The sequence below is a fragment of the Solanum stenotomum genome, chromosome 8 (genome assembly GCF_019186545.1).
Source record: "Solanum stenotomum isolate F172 chromosome 8, ASM1918654v1, whole genome shotgun sequence".
Lineage (NCBI taxonomy): Eukaryota > Viridiplantae > Streptophyta > Magnoliopsida > Solanales > Solanaceae > Solanum > Solanum stenotomum.
In genome coordinates this window covers 19,102,627-19,128,346 of record NC_064289.1, presented here as the reverse complement: position 1 = coordinate 19,128,346, position 25,720 = coordinate 19,102,627, and the positions used below count along the sequence as shown (strand labels likewise).

General features: G+C 35.7%; 2 protein-coding genes across 2 annotated transcripts in view; both read right to left on the bottom strand.

The window, feature by feature from the left end:
* LOC125872110 (superoxide dismutase [Mn], mitochondrial) overlaps nucleotides 1-7,583 on the bottom strand; it is a 333,170-nt gene extending 325,587 nt beyond the window's left edge. Inside the window, exon 1 of the mRNA XM_049552784.1 lies at nucleotides 7,572-7,583. The gene's annotated coding sequence lies outside the window, so the exon portion shown is untranslated. The remainder of the gene's footprint in view (nucleotides 1-7,571) is intronic.
* Nucleotides 1-25,720, bottom strand: part of LOC125872090 (sesquiterpene synthase 12-like) — a 335,684-nt gene that overhangs the window by 8,961 nt on the left and 301,003 nt on the right. The gene's annotated exons all lie outside the window — the stretch shown is intronic.

Here is a 25,720-nt window from a genome sequence, read left to right as displayed (position 1 = left end):
GTCCGGGCAATAGAAAGGTAATGTGAACCGTTCGTCCTTTCAGCAGAAGCAAAAGGGACATGCTCCATCATCTGCTAGTGCACCTGCACCCAGAAACAAAGGTGAGTATAATGGCCAGAATTCCCAGAACTTCAGAGCTAGACCTGTACAGTCTCAGGGTAGTGTGACACAAGGAGGTAACTGGGCTCCTGCATGTGCTAGGTGTGGTAGAACCCACCCAGGTAAGGGTCGTGATGGTAAGTCAAGTTGTTTCAAGTGTGGACAAGAGGGTCACTTCATGAAAGAGTGCCCTAAGAACATGCAAGGTAGTGGAAATCAGGGCAATAGAGCCCAATCTTCATCAGTTGCACCACCAGACAGGGTTGCACCTAGAGGAGCTACTTCCAGTACTGGCGGAGGAGCAAACAACCTCTATGCAATCACTAGTCGTCATGAGCAAGAGAACTCTCAAGATGTTGTCACTGGTATGATCAAAGTCTTTACTTTTAATGTTTATGCTTTGCTAGACCCAGGAGAAACTTTATTTTTGTAACCCCTTATGTTGCAAATAAGTTTGATGTTCTTCTTGAGAAACTCTGTGAACCCTTTTGTGTTTCTACACCTGTTGGGGAGTCTATTCTAGTTGAGCGAGTTTATTGTGATTGTGTCATTTCCATCAATCACAAAGACACCATGGCTGATTTAATTGAGTTAGACATGATAGATGTTGATGTCATTTTAGGTATGGACTGGCTTCATGCCTCTTATGCCTCCATTGATTGTAGGACTCGAGTTGTCAAGTTTCAGATTCCAAATGAGCCAGTCTTAGAGTGGAAAAGTAGTTCAGCAGTGCCTAAGGGTCGTTTCATTTCGTACCTTAAGGCAAGAAAGTTAGTTTCTAAGGGTTGTGTCTATCACTTGGTCCGAGTTATTGACTCTAGTGTTGAGATACCTCATATCCAGTCAGTTCCTATAGTTAAAGAGTTTCCTGAAGTTTTTCTAGATGGTCTATCGGGAGTCCCTCCTAAGAGAGAAATAGACTTCGGCATACACATTCTTCCAGATACTCGTCCTATCTCTATTCCGCCATATAGGATGACACCTGTAGAGTTGAAAGAACTTAAAGAGCAGTTGAAAGATATTTTAGAGAAAGGTTTTATTCGACCAAGTGTCTCACCTTGGGGCACTCCGGTCTTATTTGTGAGAAAGAAAGATGGTTCCCTTAGGATGTGTATAGATTACCGCCAATTGAACAAGGTTACCATCAAGAATAAGTATCCTCTTTTGAGAATTGATGATCTTTTTGATCAGCTTCAGGGTGCTTCTTGTTTTTCAGAAATAGACCTCAGATCTGGCTACCATCAGTTGAAAGTAAGGGAATGTGACATTTCCAAGACAGCATTCAGGACCTGTTATTGTCACTATGAGTTTCTGGTCATGTCGTTCGGTTTAACTAATGCACCAGCATCGTTCATGGACCTTATGAATAAAGTTTTCAAACTTTATTTAGATATGTTTGTTATCGTCTTCATTGATAACATACTAATACATTCAAGGAATGAATAAAATCATGCTAGCCATCTCAGAATAGTACTTCAGACTTTGAAAGATAAGGAGTTATATGCTAAGTTCTCTAAATGTGAGTTTTGGATTAAGTCTTTGGCGTTCTTAGGCCACATAGTTTCCGGTGATAGAATTAGAGTTGATACCCAAAAGATAGAGGCAGTGCAGAATTGGCCTAGACCCACATCTCCAAGTAATATTAGGAGTTTCTTGGGTTTTGCGGGATATTATAGAAGGTTCGTAGGGGGGTTCTCCTCTATTTCTTCCCCTTTGACCAAGTCAACTCAAAAAACAATGAAGTTTCAATGGTTTGAAGCTTGTGAGAAAAACTTTCAGGAATTGAAAAAGAGGTTGACTACTGCCCCAGTGTTGACCTTACCAGAAGGTACACAAGGCTTTGTTGTGTATTGTTATGCGTCTAGAGTTGGTTTGGGTTGTGTGCTGATGCAGAATGACAAAGTTATAGCTTATGCCTCCAGACATTTGAAAATCCATGAGAAGAATTACCCAATCCATGACTTAGAGTTGACTATTATAGTCTTTGCTTTAAAGATATGGCATCATTATTTGTATGGTGTTCATGTTGATTTGTTCACTGATCACAAGAGTCTTCAATATGTGTTCACTTAGAAAGAGCTTAATCTCAGACAAAGAAGGTGGTTGGAATAACTCAGGGATTATGACATGAATATTTTTTATCACTCAGGTAAGGCTAATGTTGTTGCTGATGCCTTGAGCAGGTTGTCTATAGGTAGTACCGCCCATGTTGAGAGAGAAAAGAGAGAGTTGGCGAAAGATATGCATAGACTTGCATGCTTAGGAGTCCGGCTAATGGATTCCACAGAAGGAGAAATAGTGGTGATGAATGGGAATGAATCATCATTAGTTTCAGAAGTAAAGAAAAGAAAGACCAAGACCCAATTTTGCTTGAATTGAAGGCAATTGTTCCTAAGCAAAAAGTATTAGCTTTTGAACAAGGGGGAGATGGCATATTGAGATATCAAGGTAGATTGTGTGTACCAATGGTAGATAGACTCCAAGAGAGGATCATGGAGGAAGCTCATAACTCCAGATATTCCATTCATTCGGGTTGCACAAAGATGTATCGTGACTTGAGAGAGGTGTATGGGTGGAATACCATGAAGAAGGGAATTGCAGAATTTGTTGCTAAGTGTTTGAATTGCCAACAAGTTAAAGTAGAGAACCAAAGGCCCGATGGTTTGGCTCAGAATATAGAACTTACAGAATGGAAGTGGGAGATGATTAATATGGATTTCATCACATATTTACCAAGGTCTTGCAGACAACATGATTCCATTTGGGTGATTGTCGATAGCATGACAAAATTATCCCACTTTTTGCCGGTGAAGACTACCCATTCAGCAAAAGATTATGCTAAGCTATATATTCAAGAAGGGGTAAAACTTCATGGGGTTCCGTTCTTCATTATTTCAGACGGAGGTGCGCAATTTACTACACAGTTTTAGAAGTCTTTACAGAAAGGCTTGGGTTCAAAGGTGAACTTTAGTATTGCTTTTCAACCTCAGACTAATGGGCAAGCGGAGCACACTATTTAGACCTTAGAGGATATGTTGAGGGCTTGTGTGATTGGTTGCAAAGGTAATTGGGATGATCACCTACCTCTTATTGAGTTTGCTTACAACAATAGTTACCACTCGAGCATCCAAATGGCTCCTTGTGAAGCTCTTTTTGGGAGAAGGTGTAGATCACCTATTGGATGGTTTGAAGTTAGTGAAGAAGGGTTGATAGGACCAGATCTAGTTCATGAAGCCATGTAGAAGGTGAAAGTGATTCAAGAGAGGTTGAAGACGGGGCAGAGTCGTCAGAAATCCTACATTGATGTTAGGAGAAGAGAGTTAGAGTTTGAAGTTGATGATTGGGTATATTTAAAAGTTTCACCCATGAAGGGCGCTATGAGATTTGGTAATAAGGGGAAACTTAGTCCCCGGTATATTGGACCTTATCGAATAGCCAAGAGGATTGACAAAGTAGCTTATGAGTTGGAGCTACCACAAGAGTTGGCAGCGGTTCATCCGGTATTTCACATCTCCATGTTAAAGAAGTGCATGGGCGATCCTTCATTGATCATACCAACTGAAGATATTGGGATCAAGGATAGCTTATCTTATGAGGAGATTCCTGTTCAGATTCTAGATCGACAAGTTCGCAAGTTGAGGACTAAGGAAGTAGCATCAGTCAAAGTCGTTTGGAGAAACCAATTTGTTGAGCAAGCTACTTGGGAAGCTGAGGAGGATATGAAGAAGAGATATCCACATCTCTTCAAATCCGGAGAAGTCCCAAATCAAGGTACTCATCCTTTTCTAGGCATTTTATTTATAAATTGGCATGTTCTGTTTGCTTTGCTTGTTGGGTGTTTGAAATGTATGACTGATATTACACCCTTAGCCTAGTAAAAGTAATCTCATTCGAGGATGAATATTCCCAAGGGAGAGATATTGTAATATCTCGCAAATTGAAATAACTAGGAAAGAGTTCAAAGTTGGGGAAGGAATTATTTTTGGAAAGTAAATATAAAAGTCTGGAAAATTGTAAGTCTGTTAGTTGAGTTTTTGGTCAACTTCAAGCGGCCATAAATCCTAGCTCAGGATTAGTTAGGTGTATTTCCAGGTATGGTTGGAAAGCTCTTGGAATAACATTTCCAACGCCGCTGAGTTTGTGCGATTTCGAGTTCGTATGAGTGAGTTATGCCCTTTGGAAGTTGGGCTGTTTGAATAAGGAAAGTTTAATCCGGATTTTGGAAGGGTAATTTAGTCTTTTCCTTACCTAATTATTCTAATTCTTTTTTAGGAGTTAATTGGGGTAAAATCAGATTTTAGTCAGTTTAGAAAAGTTGAAGTTTCACGCTAGGGCTTGAAGAAAAGAGAAAAGAGGAGAAGGGAGAAGAGAAATCAAGATTCATCAAGATCATCGAGTTTGGCTTGTGGATTTCGTCAAAGGGTGATCCCTACGAGGTATGTGAGATCACATAGCGTTGGGTTAGTTCACTCATGCACCAACCATTATTCAATTCAGCGAATTTAAGTCTTTGAAAGTTTAGAAATTGAGTTCTTGATGAACATTGTTGTAAGTTCCGTTTGAATTTCTTGTGGGTTGTGTTGTTGGAGTTTCTTGGGATTTGATTCATGTTTTTGGGTGTAATTTTGATTTGAATCTATCATATATTGAGGGTATAAATGATTCTAAGTGTTTGGGGAAGGAACCATTGAAGTTTAGAGGGTTTAAAGATGAAAAACGGAGAAGAAAAGTCGTCAAACACCTGGGGATAGGGGTAAGGCGTCGCGCCAGCCAGCGCGGCCCAAAAAGGGCTCTGAATCTTCACCCTTGGGGTGCCACACCAGCCAGCGCGCCCCAGACTGGTCTCTGAATATTGTGGGCTGGCATCACGCGCCTTCCAGAGCGCCAGTGACGCAAGTTCTCCCTATTTGTTCCCCATCTTTTCGTACTTGTTCCTTAGCAATGCACCTCTGTTTCTTAGTTGATTCGAACACTCTTAGGTACATTTAAACATCATGAAATCATCCATAAACATGAGATCATGAACCTTGAATCCATAATCCAATTCACGGAAAGTTAGGATCAAAGTCAAGAGAAGTTAAAAGTCAAGTCTAGAAGTTAAGAAGCAAGTCAAGAGAAGTTTATAAAGTTTTCCTAAAGTCTTTCACAAACGTTTTAAATTTGTTTTAAGACTTAAGTTTCAAGTTAAGTAAAGAGTAAAAAGTTGAGTTCATTTCTGAAAAAGCTATAAGGGAACTAAGTATTCCCAAGAGTTTTAAATGTTTTCACATTTGAATAAAAATGGGAAACACCGATTTCCAAGAGAGCTTTTAAGCTAAAGTTTTGAGTAATTATCTCAAACCAAAGAAAGAAGTTTTGATTTTAAATCATATGAGCTAAGTATATTTTGGGAGTAGTATTGAGCATCGCTATGGGGATGTGAGTTCATATTAACTCAAGTCTTCATAAACCATGTAGCCATCATGGGTAGTAAATGATCATACTTTTTAGATGACTCCTTAATATGATTTTAGCATAGACTAGTGGATCCACTTAGTTAAGCGTTCTATATGACGACAAAGTATAGAACAGTTCTGGTAGCGTAGGCAAGACGATGTATCATCACTTAGGCTCATAGTAATGGTTGTCGGTTAGAGAATCTCCCACAAAAACTATATTACTTTTTTAAATGAGTAAAATTGAGTTTGTTATTGCATTTTCTTTAACAAACTAAGTTGTTTTGCACTGTTTTACAAGCTTTCTATATATTGCATATGTTTATTGCTTTATATTGAGTTAAGTTATTCAAGAGTTGAGTAAAGCCAAGGTAATTGGTCCTTTCAGATCCTTTTCAAGCTTAAGTTATGTTTAACATTCCAACTCGCATACTCGTACATTCAATGTACTGATGCCAGTTGGCCTGCATCTTATTAGGATGTAGACGCAAGTAACCAGGATCAGCATTCAGCGCCTCGTTGATCTAGTTGAGCACTCAGAGTTAGTTGGTGAGCCTCTTTGCATTTCAGATGCCTCTTTTTATCATTAACTTTCAGTATTTCATTGTTAGGATGATCGGGGGTCTTGTCCCGACATCCCTCTTTGTTTTAGAGGCTTCATAGACAGTCAGACGGTTAGTAGTTCAGTTGTCTTTACATTTTCATTTCATATGTTAAGACTTGAGTTGCCATTTTGGCCAAGTTGAATGTTTGACCTTTTAAGCATTCTCAGTATTTTATTATTCAAGTGAGTATAGTGCTATTGATCATTACAAATATGCATAGAGTCTTCCACTTAGTAAGTAAGCCAAACCAAGGGTTTGCTTGGGCCAATAATAATTCTTGAGTGCTAGCCACGTCCGGATGTAAGCTCGGGGCGTGACAATATGTATAAGCAATACAACTACAAATTAATTGAGAAGTGGGCCCTGGTTGAGAGGCCCCACGGTTTTTTCTATGTAAATATGTACGAGCAATACAATGGGACAATTGCAAATTAATAGAGAAGTGTGCCCTGTTTGAGATGTGAATAAGCAAGCATGTTGACATAGTGTTGCTTGCTCTAAATAAGGACTACTTAAAATGTAGAAAATATCCCTATGATTTAAATTTAAACTTTTGGTTTAATTGTCCAAAATTCTATCATCTTTTATTATTATTAACTAAGAAATACATTTGCCTATTATTTCTCGATATTTTTATTCATAAATTCCTTTTGATTTCTAATGTTAATGTTAAATTGTTGATATGATTAGTAGAAAAAACATATATTACTTTATTTTAAAAATTATCACGATTAAAAATTACGAATTTCAAATAATAATTGGGCCCGTGCGAAGCACGACTTCCCTTTTTCTAGTAAATTTAGAAACGTGCATAATTAATATGTATAAATTATAAAAATTTATATACTATTTATGTAAGATAGAAGATGGAATAATTAAAATAGAAATAATTTATACGTAACTAATTAAATTTTAATAATTAATATTTATTTAAAATTACATAGTTAGCATATCAAGGTTTTTTAATTTTTCTTTTCATATTTTATCCCAAAAATTAATTACTTATTCCAAATCATTTTTCAAAATAAATAATTATATGCCAATTAATATAAATATTATGATAAAATAGTTATATTAATTAGAATTTAAGATGCATGTAAAAATTAAAATGAACAAATGAAGAAATTACAAATATTCGGTGGGTCCTCAATAGGAAGGCAAATGGACAATATTCAAGTGGCCCGATGTTTTTTGCTATGTAAATAAGCATAAGCAATTGCAAATTAATAGAGAAGTAGACCTTGTTTGAGTGGCCCCAAGGCTTTTTGCTATGTAAATATGTACGAGCAATACAATGGGACAATTGCAAATTAATAGAGAAGTGGGCCCTGTTTGAGATGTGGATAAGCAAGCATGTTGACAGAGTGTTGCTTGCTTATTCACTTTTTATAATTAATATTTATTTAAAATTACATAGTTTGCATATCAAGATTTTTTAATTTCTTTTTCATATTTTATCCTCAACATTAATTACTTATTCCAAATCATTTTTCAAAATGTATAATTATATGTCAATTAATATAAATATTATGATAAAATAGTTATATTAATTAAAATTTAAGAAGCATATAAAATTCAAAATGACTAAATGAAGAAATTACAAATATTCAGTGGGTCCTCAATTGGAAGGCAAATGGATAATATTCAAGTGGCCTAATGTTTTTTGCTATGTAAATATGTATAAGCCATACAACTGCAAATTAATAGAGAAGTGGGCCCTTTTTGAGTGGCCCCAAGGCTTTTTGCTATGTAAATATGTACGAGCAATACAATGGGACAATTGCAAATTAATAGAGAAGTGGGCCCTGTTTGAGATGTGAATAAGCAAGCATATAGATGGACTGCTGCTTGCTCTAAATAAGTACTACTTAAAATGTAGAAATTATCCCCATGATTTAAATTTAAACTTTTGATTTAATTGTCCAAAATTCTATCATCTTTTATTATTATTAACTAAGAAATACATTTGCTTATTATTTCTCGATCTTTTTATTCATAAATTCCTTTTGATTTCTAATGTTAATGTTAAATTGTTGATATTATTAGTAGAAAAAACAAATATTATTGTATTTTAAAAATTATCATGATTAAAAATTACAAATTTCAAATAATAATTGGGCTCGTGCAAGCACGGCTTCCCCTTTTCTAGTAAATTTAGAAACGTGCATAATTAATATATGTATAAAATATAAAAAAAAAATTATGTACTATTCTAGGTAAGATAGAAGATGGAATAGTTAAAATAGAAATAGTTTATACATAAATAATTAAATTTTAATAATTAATATTTATTTAAAATTACATAGTTAGCATATCATGGTTTTTTAATTTTTCTTTTCATAGTTTATCCTCAACATTAATTACTTATTTCATATCACTTTTCAAAATGTATAATTATATGTCAATTAATATAAATATTATGATAAAGTAGTTATATTAATTAGAATTTAAGAAGCATATAAAATTTAAAATGAATATATGAAGAAATTACAAATATTCAGTGGATCCTCAATTGGAAGAAAAATGAACAATATTCAAGTGGCCCAATGTTTTTTACTATGTAAATATGTATAAGCAATACAATTACAAATTAATAGAGAAGTGGGCCCTGTTTGAGATGTGAATAAGCAAACATGTTGATGGAGTGTTGTTTGCTTATTCACATTTCTTATATAGTAATAATGCTTGGATATCATTGATAAGAGTTTCTTTGTATATTTCTATCATGATGCATTTATGTCATCACAAGACTTATAACTTCTTCAAGAATTTCCTTTATACGCGGGAAATTTTTTTTCCGCGTCGCGGAGCGGTCACAAACCCTTCGGCATCGAAATTTATTTCGCGATCAAATACTTAAATGCATCTCCGCGTCGCGGACTTGCTTTCAGACAATGATTCCTTGATCGTTTCTCACGTTTAACTACCTAAAAACACTCCTAAACATAATGAGATCTTTCCTATCACAAATCACAATCCTTGAATCCATAAATTCAAATCCAAGGAAAGTTAATAGCCAAATCAAGAGAAGTTCATAGAGTCTTCCAAAAGTCTTATATAAATGTTTTAATTTTGTTTTAAGGCTGAGTTTTGAGTTGAGTCAAGAGTAAAGATTGAAGTTCATTTCTTCAAAAGAGTATATCGGGACTATGTATTCCTAAAGAGTAAAATGTTTTCACATTTAAACAAGAAAGGAAACTGAGATTTTCAAGGGAGCCTTTGAGCTAGTTTTCAGTAAGGAGTAAATGCTTTCACAATTAAGCAAGAGAGGAAACTTTGATTTCCAAGATCGCATTTGAGCTAAGTTTTGAGCAATTATCTCAAACCACAATAAGTTATGTTTTTAAACATAAGAGCTAGTATTATATTTTGAGAGTAGTATTGAGCACCGTTATGGAGGAGAGTTCAGACAACTCCCAGTCCTCATAAACCATATAACTATCATGGGTAGAAAAGGGTCATACTTTTTAGATGATTCCTTAGTGCTTTTTAGCATAGACTAGCGGATCCACTTAGTAGTCAGGTTCTATACCCCTGGCAAGGTATATGAAGACCCTGGCAACGTGAGACAAAATGTTGTATCATCACATAGCTCTTAAGTGATGGTTGTCGGTTAGAGAAACTCCACAAAAGTATTTTGTATTCTTATATACAGAGAGTTAATTGTATTTTTATATACATTCAGAGTTTTCATTATATCTTTGCATACACACAGAGTTACTATTATATTTCTTAAAACATAGAGTTATTATCCATGTTTTAAAGCTTTTCTTCATAATACATTTATTATACTGTTTTATATTGAAATGAGTTCAGTTGAGATGAGTTGAGACCAGGTTTGTTCTTTCAGTTCCCCTTTCAAGGTTATGTCTTGTTTTAGTATTCCCTTCGCATGCTCGTACATTCAATGTACTGATGCCATTGGGCCTGCATTGTTTTATGATGCAGAGACAGGTAATCAGGATCATCATCCTGCACCTCGTTAATCCAGTCGAGCACTCAGAGTCAGTTGGTGAGCCTCTTTGCTTTCCGGAAGATCCCTTTAGTTATGTTTTGTTTTATTGCTTTTGGCTATTTCAGTTGTTAGGATGATCGGGGGTCTTGTCCCAACATTTCCTTAGTATTTAGAGGCTTCATAGTCAATTAGATATGAGTTCTTTAGTCTTGATATTTCAGTTGTTTGATTTAAAGACTTCAGTTACTATTCTGGCTAAGTTGAATGTTAATTTCTAAACATTCTCAGTTTATCTATTCCTACAGTTGTTTTTAGATTGTATTTAAGCACATTTTCTATAAGTAAGTCTTCCTCTAAGAGTCTAGCTAGGCCAAGGGTTCGCTTGGGGCCAACAATGGTTCTCGAGTGCCAGTCCCGCCCAAGGTGTAGGCTCGGGGTGTGACAAACTTAGTATAAGAGCCCAGAGTTCAAGAGTCCTAGAGAGTCTATGAAGTCGTGTCTGTAGAGTCCTACTTATCGGTGTAAAGCGCGCCACATCTATAATTAGGAGGCTGCAACATTTAGGAACCATCTCACTTCTTTCAGATTCATTTCGTGCGATAGAGTTAATCTCTATAAAGTTTCTTTCTAACTCGTGCTTGTGAGTATCTTTCAGATCATGCCTCCACAAAGGGCTGTCAGAGGTCGTCCCACTAGAAGGAATGTTGAACCACAGGAACAAGGGGTACCTAATGCGCCTGAAGTGTAACCCCAAGAAGAGGTCACCATTGTTGAATTCTGTGAAGCTATCGGATGTTAAGTCAAACTCTGACCAATCAAGTTGGACAGAGAGAGAATCGACAGAAAATGGCTGATACTTTAAGGATCCATGAATTCTTAATGATGAATCCTCCGAGCTTCACTGGATCAAGTATCACTGAGGATCCGGAGAACTTCGTTGAGGAGCTTCAGAAGGTTTTTGAGATTATGCATGCCACCGATGCTGAGAGAGTGAAATTAGATGCATACCAACTAAATGGTATCGCTAGAATCTGGTTTGATCAATTGAAGAAGAATCGAGTTGATGGTGCACTACTTATGAGTTGGGCTCGTTTTGAGGAAGCCTTCTTAGGGCGTTTCTTTCCTTGAGAACTAAGAGAGGCAAAGGTATGAGAGTTCTTCACACTTAAGCAGGATTCTTTGAGTGTTCATGAGTACAATCTGAAGTTCACCCAACTTTCACGCTATGCTCCGGAGATGGTTGCTGACATAAGGAGCATGATGAGTTTATTCGTTGCTGGGTTGTCTCGCTTGTCAAATAAGGAAGGCAATACAGCTATGTTAATAAGGTATCTGTACATAGCAATGCTAATGATCCATGTGTAACAAGTTGAGGCGGACAAGTTGAGGGATAAAGAAGAGTTTAAGAATAAGAGGGCTAAGACATCAGGGAATGAGTTCGGGCAAGCAGAAGAGTAATGTCAACCGGTCATCCTTCCAACAGAAATAAAAGGGACATGCTCCACCATCTGCTAGTGCACTTGCACCAAGGAACAAATGTGAGTACAATAGTCAGAATTCACAGGTTTCAGAGCTAGACCTGCCCATTCTCAAGGTAGTATGGCATAAGGGGTAAGTAAGCCTCATGTATTTGCTAAGTGTGGTAGGAGCCACTCAGGGATGTGCCGTGATGGCTCTACTGGTTGCTTCAAGTGTGGTCAGAATAGTCATTTTATGAGAGAGTGTCCTAAGAACATGCAAGGTAACGGTAATGGGGGAAATAGAGCCTGGTCTTCTTCAGTTGCCCCACCAGACATAGCTACATCTAGAGGAGCTATTTCAAGGATAAACTGAGGATCAAACCGTCTTTATGCTATCACTAGTCACCAAGAGCAAGAGGATTCGCCAGATGTTGTCACTGGTATGATCCAAGTCTTTAACTTTGATGTTTATGCTTTGCTAGATCCAGGAGTGAGTTTATCCTTTGTAATTCCTTATGTTGCGATTAATTTTGACGTCCTTCCTGAGAAACATATTGAGCCCTTCAGTATTTCTACACCTGTTGGTGAGTCTATTTTAGTAGAGAGAGTCTATCGTGATTGTACCATTTCCGTCAATCACAAGAGCACCATGGCTGATTTAGTTGAGTTAGACATGGTAATTTTGATGTCATTCTTGGTATGGACTAGCTTCATGCCTATTATGCCTAAGTTGATTGTAGAACTCGAGTTGTCATGTTCCAGTTTCCTAATATTAGGGAACTGGAACTTGACAACTCGAGTTCTACAATCGACTGAGGCATAATAGGCATGAAGCTAGTTATAGAGTGGAAAAGTAGTTTAGCAGTGCCTAAGGGTCGTTTTATTTCGTACCTTAAGGCAAGAAAGTTAGTTTTCAAGGAGTGTGTCTATCACTTAGTCCGACTTAATGACTCTAGTATTGATATACCTCCTATTCAATCAATTCCAGTAGTAAAAGGGTTTCCAGAAGTCTTTCCAGATGATATTTCTGGAGTCCCTCCTGAGAGAGAAATAAACTTTGGTATAGATATTCTTCCTGATACTCGTCTTATATCTACCCGCCATATAGAATGGCACCAACAGAGTTAAAAGAACTAAAAGAGCAAGTGAAAGATCTCTTAGAGAAAGGTTTTATTCGACCAAGTGTCTCACCTTGGGGCGCTCCGGTCTTGTTTGTGAGGAAGAAGGATGGCTCTCTTAGAATGTGTAAATTATCGTCAGTTGAACAAGGTTACTATCAAGAATAAGTATCCTCATTTGAGAATTGATGATCTCTTCGATCAACTTCAGGGTGCTACTTGTTTTTCCAAGATAGATCTCAGATCAGGCTACCATTAGTTGAGGCTAAGGGAATGTGATATTCCAAAGACAACTTTCAAGACCCATTATGGTCATTATGAGTTTCTGGTCATGTCATATGGTTTAATTAATGTGCCTGCAACGTTCATGGACCTTATGAATAGAGTATTCTTTTTGAAACAGTTACCAACAAAAGAAAGAGGTCATTCTTTTTGAAACAGACTCTAAAAAGGAAAGGAGGTCATTCTTTTTTAAACGGAGGGAGTAGTTGATGCAGGTTATTGAGAACAATATAAATGACACGTAGCACAAGAGAGTATTACCAATCTATCCCAACTTAAATTTTATTGTCAACTAACAGACATGTTAATACCCCTCTTCTAATATAGTAGAATTAATTATTACAACACTAATATAAATATTGGTTGATCAAAATATCTTTTAAATATTGATCAATCGGCTTTTATACCCTTTATTTTTTTTTTATTAGTTACTATTTTTTAAAATTATTTTCCAAGACCAAATATTAAACATTAATTAATATGATTAGTATAGTAAACTAGTCATAGATCAATCATTATTCTCTTAATTAAAGTCGTTCGATAATGAAACATAAAAAAATTGTGTTGTTAATTTTAATGCAATCTATAATGCGATAACTTTATAAACATATTTTTAAATAAAATTGTTTTCAATTATAAAAATATGACATTTTCTATTAGACAGATTAACAATATATTTTTAAAAATGTGTCGCATAAATTGAAACAATGCGTGTAACTCACATCATATGCCTATTTATTTAGTGCATCTGTATCCGCCAACTCCCATGTACAAACAAAGATTAGTGAAAAATAAATGAGTTCGTTGTTAGTACTACCCCAAGCCCAGTTCTTCCCAGTATCATATAATTTGGATCGTCATCTTCAATCGTCGAATTCATCAGATATATTTTTTGATGAAACTGTTTGAACAGTTCTTTGAAGAATTTATGAGGTACTTACTTGTATATATGAGATAGAAATTTCAATTTTCTCATTAGTTTAAACTAACAGGTTTGGTGGAGTACGGGTGTCTGTTATTGGAGGTAGATCCAAACTTCCGATAAAATTACAGAAAGGCATAGAGTTAACAAAAGAGGCGACCAAAGGCAATGAAGGACTTCATCTTACGATGGCACTAAACTATGGAGGACAATATGTTATGTATCAGATACTTAAGTTATATATTATCAGATAACATAACTATAAAGCAGATTCATATTGATTTAGGTTTGAAATAATTGGGGATATATATTCACAATAACATTAATTATGAAGAACGTTAGACACATTGACAAAGATAGCTCTATCGGCCCTACAAATATGTCATATATACAAGGGCGAAAAGAGAATATTAGGTAAAATTTGGACGGATTCAATAATTTTTATTTTGTATTTGTATTAGAACACCTATTAAATATGTATAAATATCTAACTATAAATTTAATAATTGTAATGATTCGGTTGGTCATTTTTCAATTTTTTCATAAAACATTTTGTCCCTCCCGATATTAATCCCAAGTCATTTTTGATTGAATTTTGAAATTGGTTTTGAGCTTGAGTAAAAAGTTGTGAATTATGAGTATTTTTAATTCAAATGGCTAATTTGTTTAAAAGTGGTTTTCGGTGTCTTTTAGAGATTCGAGTGTCGAAATGAAATTTCGTCGATTCCATCAGTCTTGAAATATGGAAATTAGAGTCAATGAGTAACCGGTTACAAATTCGGAGTCTTTTTGAGGATTTGCGGTCCTAAGTTGGAAAATGTAAAATTTTAGTATTTGAATTGACTTTGGTCAACATTCGGGGTTTGGATAATCGAATTGGAATTTCGAGAGTTCTATTTGATTCAGAGTATGATTTTAGACTTAGAGGAGCTCTTCGTTGAATTTTTGGAGGTCCCGAGCATTAGCGAAGACCGGTTCGCTTTTGCGAAGGATCAAGTCAGACCTTCGCAGAAGTGAAGGCTTGTTCACGATCCTGATCTTCTCATTAGCGAATGCCAGTTCGCGAAAGTGAAGGCCAGTCTGCAAAAACGAAGGCCGAGTATTTCTCGTGGTTCGCTTAAGCGACTTTAAAAAGGGTTTTTGGTGTGCCATTATGGGGTTTTACCCCATTTTTTCCCATTTTGAGTTATGAAAAATCCTTGGAGGTAATTTTGAAGGATCTCTTGTGTTAATCATTTGGGTAAGCTTTTGTGACCCTAAAATTTCAATTCCATTTTATCATTCATGGATTTTAACACCAAAATTTGAGATTTTGATTGGCAAATGACAATGTTTTTCAAGAACTTGAGTTGTAAAGTAAAATTAAATGGTGATTTTGAACAGATTTTAATTCCTTTTTTGAAATGATTTTCACCAATGAGTTTCAAATGTCTTGGGTGACATGATTTTCAGGTAAAGATTTTGGGTTCAAACCTCATTTTTGGAATTGAATTTTTAAGCTGAATTGACCCATTTTTCAAAGTGTATGCTATGGGTGTTGTTATTTCCAAAATCTAATTGTGATTACTTGATTGAATTAAATTTTGTGACTTTGGATATTGTTCGGAAGGGAAAGGCTCAAGTCTTGAATTGACTTTTATTTGAATTGAGGCAAGTGAACTTCTAAATCTTGTTAAAACTTGTGGAATCTTGAACTCTCTTTTCTTATATGTGTTGGGAGTAATGAAAATAAGGTGATGGGTTAAATTGCACAAATTGAATAACCATAATGATAAAGGCGGGGTTAATGAAAAAAAGACAACATGTTGATAATGGTGTTTGCTAGGGGTGTACATGAGCGGGTTGGTTCGGGTTTTCAAATATCAAACCAAACCATTTCTGTCGGATTTTTAAATCTATAAACCAAACCAAACCAATAAAACTCGTGTTTTTCAACCTCGGGTTTTTTCGGATTTTTTCGAGTTTTTCGGATTTTTGGGTTTTTCTAGTAAAGTATTCATACAAACATATAATTTACTTGTACTTCAAATATTTCTTTGGTCCTACCAAAATACAATTATCTAAGGTGTTTCTTAAGAAAATAACACAAATATGATATGAGTAATGACACTAAAATATCCAACAAAAAAATAATATTAATGAAATCATGTAAAACAAATATTGCAAATTAACAAGTCATAATGAAAATGATCATGATTTAAAAGTATTAAATTATGCTAAAATAAGTTTAATAAGTATTTGTTACATGACTAAATATTAAAGGAAATTAAAATTAGATTATGTATTTGAATTGTCTGTAAAACCAAAGAACAAATATTCAATATTATTGTCATTCTTAGGGTTAAATTGATTTTCATTTTGCATTAGTATTAATTTGATTTTGATTTAAGCTTTATTATAATTACCAACATCCGTGGACTATAATCTTTATTGAACCATTCAGAATTCTAAGTTTCAAACTTGAAATAATATATTAAAACATAAAAACTATGAAAAAGTATATGAAATATTTAAAAATAATATCAAAGTATTTATGTATGAAATAAAAATTTTAAAATTATATATATAATGTCGGGTTGTTTGGTATCGTGTTGGTTTTTTTTAGTTAAAACCAAACCAAACCAAATATAGTCGCGTTTTTTTTTTCCAATACCAAACCAAGTCGAACCAACCACTAGTCAGATTTTTTCTTGATTTGCAGTTTGGTTCAGTTTTCAGTTCGGTTTTGTACACCCCTAGTGTTTGCATTGTGAATTGTCTTGAGTGTTGATATTGATTCGCTGATTGATGTGATACTCGATAGTATTGTGTGGATGTGAATTGCTTGAAATTGTCATCTCTTCATTATTGCGTGAACAAGACTATTTGCATTGGTTCTATAACACTATGAGATGTTATTGTGATTGATGTTGGGGTATTTCCCGCGAATGTTATTGAAGTTGAGGTCATAGCCAATGAGTATTATTGATGTCGAGGTCATTACCGACGAGTGTTATTGATATCGAGGTTATTTTCGACGAGTGTTATTGATGTCGGTGTCATTGCCAATGAGTATTGCGATGCCGAGGTCATTGCCGATAAGTACTTTGGTTATGAGTATTCCCCATGAGTCCCGATTGTTAATTGTGTATGATAATCATGATACTTGTATTTGGTATACTTGATTGTTGTGCTCAATAATCTTATTACTTATGATTGATGACTTGATACTTGTGATTTGACGATGTGTAACTATTGATGTGAGACTATGGAACCTTGTGAGCTATTTATTGTGAATTGTTAGGTTGTGCTGCTTTTATATATGCATGTTGTAGTTTTGGGGGTTTGGTTGGGGTGAAAGGAGTTTTTCGTTTTCTAGTTAGTTTTACCTTATTTTAGTGGTTTATTTGTTGAGTACCGTGTAGTTTTGGTACTCACTCCTAGCTACTACACTGTGTAGGTTTCGAGTCCAGATCTGTGTGACATTTCTCTTTCATCTATTTCCGAGGCTGAGGATACACTGAGTGGTAACTACTAGTCTTTCCGGCGGGCCCTCTTGTTCCTTACATTATGTTTTGTTCTATTCGAGATCAAAGACATTGAGACTTGTACTTATCTTTCAATTCTGTATTAATACATTGGCGCCTTGTACATGTGATAACCAGGTTTTGGTGCTATCCTAAAATACAGCAAACAAGAAAGGAAAATAGCAACCAAACAATAATATTTGAATTTGAATTTGTGCAAATGTTACCATCTTTATAAAATCTGTAAGAAAAGATATGTAATCCCCTGATTCTTCTTTTCACAATTGTTCTTGACTTGATGAAATACTTGCGGCTCATCACTTGGAGCAAAGACTTCTTTGTATGTGAAAGACTTGCGGATCACCATTGAAGCGCATTGATTATCTATGTATTTTTGTTTGGGTGTTCTGATCTTATGAAGACCCCTTTATATAGGCGTGAGCTAGGGTTTTAGGGTATTTTGATTCAAGTAATTTAGAGGATCTTGGGCTTGAAGAATGTGAGTTGGGCTCATCTTGTCAACTTAATAGATTTGCTTAAATATAATTTGGACTTTATTTAAATTATATATTTTTTATTTAAAATATTAATCCGACTTTATTAATTAACAATTCGACTTGGTCAACATATTATAAATTAAAAAAATTTCATGATTTATCAATAAAACTTCACCGTCCACCAAAGTGTTTTTTTCCCTTTTATATTTGTGGTCATTTTTGGGCCACATAATTGTGGTCATTTAGCGACACTCAAAAATGTCCGAAAAACATGTGGCAGGCACTTCAAACCTTGAGTGGTTAATAAAATGTCGGCCTCTCATATCTTCTGTTGCTTTGTGTCTCGATTTCTGTGAATTTTAATTATGCCACATTTTTCGTAGGTTTCAGAAAACTCATTAATCTTGTATGGTTGGAAAATTATCCCTTATAATATTGTGAAGTTCGTAACTTTATAGGTTTGACTATTTAGAATTTATATAAAGGGGTTGTAATTAATTTTTTTTCTCTCTCTCATTTGCTCCTCTTTTAGTTTAAAACATTCTAAAAGAGTTGTCCCATAATTGTCAGATCTAAATGTATTGCACTAAGATTATAGAATTGTATACGTTAAACATAATGACAAATATAGCTCTTAAAATTTAGACGGACTCAATAATTTTTATTTTTATTATGTATTTGTATTAGGATATTTATTAAATATATGTATGATTATAAGTTTGATGGTAAGTTTGAACTAAAAAAGTTCTAAATTCTAGTTGAGTTTCTGCACATACACATTTGTTTAGTCTCTTATCACACGTAAACACCATGTATTGAAATTATTATTAATTTATTTAAATAATAAATAATAATATCAATTGAGGTAATTTATGTGTGATATTAGAGAATATATGAATGTGTGGTTTTAAATTTTTATTCCGTAGTACAACTAAAGTTAGAGATAAAACAACAAATTAAGGAGATCTAAAATATCTTGTTGAGTTGTCAAAAATTGAAGCACATGGTCATATTCATTTCTCTTTCCCCAAGGCCTAGCTCAAGTGGCAAAGGGTGGAGGATTTGTGGCTTAGGTCCCAGGTTCAAGCCCCATACCATGCAAAGAGAAGCCTCGTATTTAAGTGGAAAAGGGTAGAGGGGTGGGCCCATAATCCACCGAGTTTAGAAGGCTTTGATTGGTCCAAAAGGTGGGTCACATATGGATTTCTCGGTTCTTAAAAAAAAATATCTTGTTGATTTGTCAAAAATTGAAGCACATGGTCATATTCATTTCTCTTTCACTTAGAACCGTTCAGCCCCAAGGCCTAGCCTAAGTGGCAAAAGGTGGAGGATTTTGTGGCTTAGGTCGCAAGTTCAAGCCCCACACCATGCAAAGCGAAGCCCGGTATTTAAGTGGAGAAGGGTAGAGGGGTGGTCCCATTATCCATTGAGTTTAGAAGGCTGTGATTAGTCCAAAGGGTGGGTCACAGACGGATTTCTCGGTTATAAAAAAAAATATCTTGTTAAGTTGTCAAAAATTGAAGCACATGGTCATATTCATTTCTCTTTCACTAAGAACCTTTCAGCCCCCAAGGCCTAGCTCAAGTGGCAAAAGATGGAGGATTTGTGGCTTAAGTCGCAGGTTCAAGCCCCATACCATGCAAAGCGAAGCCTGGTATTTAAGTGGAGAAGGGTAGAGGGGTGGGCCCATTATCCACCGAGTTTAGAAGGTTGTGATTGGTCCAAAAGGCGGGTCACAAATGGATTTATTGGTTATAAAAAAAAATCTTATTGATTTGTCAAAAATTGAAGCACATGGTCATATTCATTTCTCTTTCACTTAGAACCTTTCATCCCCCGAGGCATAGCTCAAGTGGCAAAAGGTGGAGGATTTGTGGCTTAGGTCGCAGGTTCAAGACCCATACCATGCAAAGTGAAGCCCGGTATTTAAGTGGAGAAGAGTAGAGGGGTAGTCCCATTATCCACCGAATTTAGAAGTCTGTGATAGGTCCACAGGGCGGGTCATAGACGAATTTCTCGGTTATAAAAAAAAAATATCTTGTTGAGTTGTAAAAAATTGAAGCACATGGTCATATTCATTTCACTTTCACTTAGAACCTTTCAGCCACCAAGGCCTAGCTCAAGTGGCAAAAGGTGGAGGATTTATGGCTTAGGTCGCAGGTTCAAGCCCCACATCATGCAAAGCGAAGCCCGATATTTAAGTGGAGAAGGGTAGAGGGGTGGGCCCATTATCCACAGAGTTTAGAAGGCTGTGATTGGTCCAAAAGGCGGGTCACAGACGAATTTCTCGGTTATAAAAAAAATATCTTATTGATTTGTCAAAAATTGAATCACATTGTCATATTCATTTCTCTTTCACTTAGAACTTTTCAGCCCCAAAGGCCTAGCTCAAGTGGCAAAAGGTGGAGGATTTGTGGCTTAGGTCGCAGGTTCAAGCCCACACCATGTAAAGCGAAGCCCGGCATTCAAGTGGAGAAGAGTAGAGGGGTGGTCCCATTATCCACCGAGTTTAGAAGGCTGTGATTGGTCCAAAGGCGGGTCACAGACAGATTTCTCAGTTATCAAAAAAAAAATATCTTATTGAGTTGTCAAAAATTGAAGCACATGGTCATATTCATTTCTCTTTCACTTAGAACCTTTCAGCCCCCAAGGCCTAGCTCAAGTGGCAAAAGGTGGAGGATTTGTGGCTTAGGTCGCAGGTTCAAGCCCCACACATGCAAGCGAAACCTGGTATTTAAGTTGAGAAGGGTAGAGTGGTGGTCCGATTATCCATCGAGTTTAGAAGGCTGTGATTGGTCCAAATGGCGGGTCACAGACGGATTTCTCAGTTATTAAAAAAAAAAATATCTTGTTGAGTTGTCAAAAATTGAAGCACATGGTCATATTCATTTCTCTTTCACTTTGAACCTTTCAACCCCCAATTAAGGCCTAGCTCAAGTGGCAAAAGGTGGATGATTTGTGGCTTAGGTCGCAGGTTCAAACCCTATACCATGCAAAGTGAAGCCCGATATTTAAGTGGAGAAGGGTAAAGGGGTAGGCCCATTATCCACTGAGTTTAGAAGGCTGTGATTGGTCCAAAAAGCGGGTCACAAATGGATTTCTCTGTTATAAAAAAAATATCTTATTGATTTGTCAAAAATTGAAGCACATGGTCATATTCATTTCTCTTTCACTTAGAACCTTTCAGCCCCCAAGGCCTAGCTTAATTGGCAAAAGGTGGAGGATTTGTGGCTTAGGTCGCAGGTTCAAACCCCATACCATGCAAAGGGTAGCCCGGTATTTAAGTGGAGAAGGGTAGAGGGGTGGGCCCATTATCCACCGAGTTTAGAAGGTTGTGATTGGTCCAAAAGGTGGGTCACATATGGATTTCTCGGTTACCAAAATAAAAAATATCTTGTTGAGTTGTCCAAAATTGAAGCACATGGTTATATTCATTTCTCTTTCACTTAAAACCTTTCAGCCCCCAAGGCATAGCTCAAGTGGCAAAAAGGTGGAGGATTTGTGGCTTAGATCGCAGGTTCAAGCCCCACACCATGCAAAGCGAAGCCCGATATTTAAGTGGAGAAGGGTAGAGGGGTGGGCCCATTATCCACAGAGTTTAAAAGGCTGTGATTGGTCCAAAAGGCGGGTCATAGACGAATTTCTCGGTTATAAAAAAAAATATCTTATTGATTTGTCAAAAATTGAATACATTGTCATATTCATTTCTCTTTCACTTAGAACTTTTCAGCCCCAAAGGCCTAGCTCAAGTGGTAAAAGGTGGAGGATTTGTGGCTTAGGTCGCAAGTTCAAGCCCACATCATGCAAAGCGAAGCCCGGTATTCAAGTGGAGAAGAGTAGAGGGGTGGTCCCATTATCCACCGAGTTTAGAATGCTGTGATTGGTCCAAAGGGCGGGTCACAGACAGATTTCTCGGTTATCAAAAAAAAAAAAATCTTGTTAAGTTGTCAAAAATTGAAGCACATGGTCATATTCATTTCTCTTTCACTTAGAACCTTTCATTTCAATCTGACGTATGATGGGTTTGGTACGAAGGAAAATATTTTTTATGAAACTCCTTTTGTTATTTCCTAATTCTCTTATTGTATGTGTGTTAGTATTTCCTGATCTGCAGTATCCTCTCAAAATGTATCAGCCAAATTGATGGTTTGAAGCAAGTGAAATACAAGAAAGAAATAACCTTCGGGGGTAAAATATCCTCTTACAACTTCTGTTTGTTAAGAGGGTTTTAAGACTTGAGAATATGAATGAATGCCAGAGAATAATTGCTAATGGAGATGTAAACCAAAATATTTGAAAGAGAACTTTCAAGCACATAGTTTCCAGCTTATAAACAAGTTAACATGATATACTATTATATTTTTCAGAATTATAAGACTTCAACCTAAGTTCATCAAACTGAAGTGTAAGATTTTCATAATGAAATGGACAGACAAATCTCAATAGGCAAGAGAATTACCCAGTGTGTTGCTCCCAATTGCACACGCAAGTGTACGTGGTCGCGCAAGTACTATAGTGACTCTTAAAAGAACCGGATTATCGAACCCAAATGACTTGTCAATTAACTATTTACTTAATTATACTAGTCTAATGCGATAACTTTATAAACATATTTTTAAATAAAATTGTTTTCAATTATAAAAATATAACATTTTCTATTAGACATGTAACACCCCAGGAATTTTTTGAACTAAGACTCGAACCGTTCTTCGTAGTGAGTGAGATTTTACCAAGGAGTTTAAAATTTCTTAAGTGTTAAGGTCACTAGATGTAGCACCTTGAGTTTCAAAAAGAATTAAAATGGAAATAGCAAAATCTGAAATTTTGCAAGTTATGCTTAAGTATGAGTTTTGGGTCGACTTCAAACAACCATAACTCCTAGCTCAAGATGAATTAGGTGTGCTACCAGATACCGTAGCGAAGATCTTTGAATTATCTTTCCAACGCCATGGAGTTTTCTATGTTTCGAGGTCGGATGAGTGAGATATGGCCTTTTGAAGATAGGCTGCCTAGTTAAGGAAGGTTAGCCGAAAATAGAGAGGGGTATTTTGGTCTTTTCCTTACCCAATCAGATCTAATTCAATTTTAGTAATATTTTAAGGGTCTAATCCTATTAGGTTCAGTTTTATAATCCTAAAATTATCCTAGGGTTTTAGTTGAGAGTTCAAGAAGAGAAAAGAAGAGAGAAGAGGAGAAAAGAGGAGAGGATCAAGCGTTCGTCGAGATTCTTGCGTGTTGTAGCGAATTTTCGCCATGGGTTTGATCCCTAAGAGGTATGTAAGCTTCCACAGTGTTGGGTTCTTTCACCCACACACCAATCATGATTTATTCAGCGTAATTTCGTTCTTGAAATTTAAAGATTAGAGTTCTTGATGAGTTCTTGATAAGTGTTCTTGAAGTTTCATTAAGTTTTGATGTAAGATTCTGCTTGGGTCAACTTTAAACGATCATATCTCTTAGAATATTAAGAGTTACGTGAGCTATAACCTATCCAATTAAAGGTAATTGAATCTACTTTCCAATCCCACCAGTTTCACGTCAATCCAATATCTTAGTAAAATGTTATGACTATTTTAGTAACGTATACAATGCTGTTACGAATTAGCCGACGGGAAAATATTGAAAATAATCTTTTTGTCTTTTTACCTCCAAGAAAACCATCAACGAATTTCTTGACTAATTAAAAAGCTCAAAACAATCAGATTTTCATCTTCACTCATGAAAATCATAATTTTTGGCTATAGAGATTTTAAGAAACTAACTCGAGAATCTCAAGAAAGGTCTTCTTGATTGTTTACCTTCAAGCTAGGGTTTCAAGGCTTCTAATCAAGTTCTTCTTCAAGATTCTTCAAGATTCTTCAAGATTCTTCAATAATCTTGTTCTTCTAGGTATGTAAGGCTATCATAGTGTTGGACTAGTTCGTCCTCACACCCTACATCTACTTTCAGATCAGTAAAAGAGTAATCTAGGAAACTTTCCCTAGATTTGAGTATTCTTGAGATAAGTTGATTTTGAGTTCTTGAATTCACGTTTCTTTTAAAAGTTATATTCCTAATTATCGAATAGCTATATTGTTATTGAGATCCTTCATATCATGAATCATAACTCTTGAATTCATAATTCAAATTCAAGAGAGAGTTAAGAGTAGAGTTCAAGGAAGCCTTTGAGTTCAATTGTGAATCCTTTGAGATCAACTATCGATTTGAACTAAGTTTTGAGGAAGTAAGTCAGAGAATGAGAAGAGTCACATACATGAGTTTCATAATGTTATGTAGACCTACGAGTCAAGTCGTTCATGCCCATAAATTCCGCATGAACTCCAGAAGTTGAGTATCTTTGAGAGGAGTAGTATCTTCAAGTTCTAAGTCTTGAGTATTGAGTTCCTAATCCCCTTTGAGATTATATTTCTAAGCATGGGACTATTACATGTTACCCATAAAGTCTTTGAGTTGAATTGTTCATGCCCATAATTCCGCATGAATCCTATAAGTCGAGCAGTCTTGAGAAGAGAAGTATCTTTGAGTCCTTAAGTTGAGTCGTTCATGGTTATAATTCTGCATGAACCCTCTGAGTTGAGCATTCTTGAAATGAGTAGTATTATTGAAGTTCTTGAGTTCCAAGTATTTGAGTTCTATCTGTGGTTATTGAAAACCTTGCATTGAGTCGTTCATGTCCATCATTCGGCACAAACCGCATTTTAAGAAGTCTTTTACAAATGTTTTACCTTTGTTTTAAGACTTAAGTTTTGAGTTCAGTAAAGAGTGAAGAGTAAAGTTTGAAGTCCTTTTCTTCAAAAGTATATGGGGACTAAGTATTCCCAAAGAGTTTATAAATGTTTTCACATTTGAATAAGAACGGAAACTGAGATTTCCAAAGGGCCTTCGGGCTAGTTTTCAGAAAAGAGTAATAGCTTTCTATATGAAGCAAGTAGGGAAACTGAGATTTCTAAGATAGCCTTTGAGCTAAGTTTTTGAGCAATTATCTTAAATCAGCAGAAATAAGTATGTTTTTTAAAACATAAGAGCTAGTATATTTTTGGGAGTAGTATTGAGCACCGATATGGGGGAGAGTTCAGACAACTCACAGCCCCCATAAACCATGTAGCCATCATGGGTAGAAAAGGGTCATACTTTTTAGATGAACCCTTTTCACATAGACTAGTGGATCCATTAGTAGTTCAGGTCCTATACCTTTGGCCGGGTATAGGATGCGCTGGCAGCGTGAGGTAGGTCGCTGTATCATCACTATAACTCTTATGACTCTTATGTGATGGTTGTCGGTTAGAGAAACTCCCACAGAAGTTATTGTATTTTTATATACATCAGTTTATTGTATTTTTATATGCATTTCAGAGTTATGTTGTATCCTTGCATACACACAGATTTCACAGCATGTTTTTAAACAGTTTGTTTCTTTATATTGCACTTGTTTTAAATTACTTTATATTGAAATGAGTTCAGTCATATTGAGTTGAGTATTCAAAGTTGAGTATCCATAGTTGAGTATCCAGAGTCGAATATCATATCTTTGAGTCGAATATCATATCCTTGAGTTGAGTATCTAATCTCTGAGTTGAGTATCTAATCTCTGAGTTGAGTATCTTATCCTTGAGTACTTCTGAGTTGAGTAAGTTTGAGTAGTTTGGAGTATTCCTTGAGTTGAGTAAGATTGAAAAGAGGCAAGTATGTTTCCTTTTTATCAAGTTTCAAGCTTATATTTATGTTTTAGAATTCCCCTTACATGCTCGTACATTCCATGTACTGAGCCATTTGGCCTGCATCTTCTCATGATGCAAACAAAGGTATTCAGGATCATCAACAGGAGCTTCGTTGATACATCC